We start from the raw sequence: 2,281 nt of genomic DNA, 5'->3' as shown, positions 1-2,281 counted from the left end.
CCAGAAAAACTTTCTGTCTTAAAACTGCCACATAACAGTTTTATCGACCCCAGCCAGGGGCTCTGCCCCTTGGACCTCGCTCCCAGGGGCGTTGTCCCCGGACCCCATCGGTTCAGCGGCTTCGCCTCTAAATAGCAATATACTTTCAACAAATACAAAATTAAACAGATGTGCACTCTGCACCATACCGATTTGTTCAATAATTGTCAAAGTGACATTGATCAGCAAATTAACCCCATTACACTTAAATAACCTTAGTGATATAAAATCACTAAAAAAAAAAGAAACTTAGAATCTAATTAATATTTTCTCTTACAAAGTTATGAAAAAAAGCTACGAGAAGTCTACTTGAGTGTTAAGTACTGTTCCGGCTGAACAACAATAACAACGAAGCATATAATAAAGAGTAAATTACAGTTTTGGTCTATGTGGTTTAGTCAAATTTGCATTTTCAGCCCATTATTTGAAAATTTGAGAAGATGCATCCTTATGGTTTAAAAAAATTGCACTGCACATCCTTAGTCCATTTAAAAAGATCATTACCCTTACTTTTATATTTTTGTTTTTTTCTTTTATATATATATATATATATATATATATATATATATAGATTATTGTTTAATTTTTTTTATATTTTCCCGCTTACATTTATTTTATTTAATTATATTTTTTGTGAAATTTTATTCAAATATATTTTTTAATGTTTTTTATATTTTGTTTGTTTACATTTTTTTAACGCTTCTATCTCCTAAATGAGAGACTTCGACCCATGTCTTACTATATATGGGAAACAATCATACACAGAACAAACAGATATTCAATACTCATCACTCTCACATAGATCCCTCTCGAAATTTACTAACTTGATTGTCAGAGCGTTCTCATGGGACCTCCTCCCGGAGCACGGCTGACAGTTTTACTTCCTTGTGTTCTACGGCTCGACATCAGGCGATCTACCCACCAGAGTCATTCCAGTCAGAGACTTTGCATCACAAAGCAACTAACATAATCAACCTAGAAAATTGATATATATGGTTAAATCAAAACCATAACATGTATAGTTTTGAGCAATATAGTATAGTGATATGTTGATTCGCTCCTTTTTCTCTCCACTACAAACATGTACTCTAAAACATTGATTATACGAACTCATTTTCAATAACTTAAAGTTAGATGTGTTATGGATATAGAGATTTTCACAAATAAGAGCATCAATGAAAATAGAAATACCTAACTTTTTAATTCGGAACAATACTCTGGAACGTCTGTACATTCTGGATGTATTCTGGAATACACTTTCAGTCTGAAATGTACAGTGTCATATTCCAGATGTCATATATCGCCAACCACCTGCTACTCCGTAACAAACATTACTACTTTCATTTCGAACAAGGTGGTTATTTTGCAAATTTTGAAAAAAAAAGTAGTTATTTTTATTAATACTCTCATTTATATCGATTAGTTTAGTTAATTTCTCATCTTATTTGATTACATCTATTATATATTCGGATGAAAGATCTTATTGTTGTAATTATATTATAGTGACAATATAATCACTTATTAAAAAAAATTGATAAAATTAACAAACATAAATAATCAACGAGAAAAAAAACTATTTGATGAAGATAATATTATGTTGTAGGGAGTAGACATGGTTTAACCCACAGTTTGCCACCATGGACACGGTGCATGTTGAGCTCTCTCTCTCTCTCTCTCTCTCTCTCTCTCTCTCTCTCTCCTTTATTTTTCAATCATTCTTTGCTCGCGGTATGAAATAGATGTCACCACTATCCTATGTGGAGTGAGCTGGAGGGTCTTTGTCATGGTAGAACCATAACACCACTCCTACTAACCTTAATCATCTAAAGTTATAAACAATAAATAATGATATACATTAAGCAAGGTGATTAAAAAGACTAAATAATCTTCTTTCTTTTACAAATCTTATTAACAAAATAAAAATATTTTAATGTATACAATTTTCCGTACTAAGAGCAATTATCGCCTTCAACATTCTAAAGTTCACATGACTCCAACAAATCATAAACAAAAAAGAACAAAAACAAAATACTCCAAGATTTAATTGATGTGGATTTGTTGTCCCCTTTCATAATTAACTAAATCTACGACACTAATCAAGATTATCATCAAATTTATTGTCTTTTTCATGAATATGCTCTAACATGCATATTTATTTATTTTGTAAGTAACAAGACGAATTCATGATAGGAAATGAATGATGCGATGAGAGACTACTTGTATTATTCGTGATGTTAGAGAT

Source organism: Lactuca virosa, chromosome 4, assembly GCF_052849685.1.
Source record: "Lactuca virosa cultivar CGN04683 chromosome 4, Lactuca_virosa_CGN04683_v6, whole genome shotgun sequence".
In the NCBI taxonomy this organism is placed as follows: domain Eukaryota; kingdom Viridiplantae; phylum Streptophyta; class Magnoliopsida; order Asterales; family Asteraceae; genus Lactuca; species Lactuca virosa.
The sequence above is the reverse complement of the archived record's forward strand: the minus strand, read 5'-3'. Positions refer to the sequence as shown.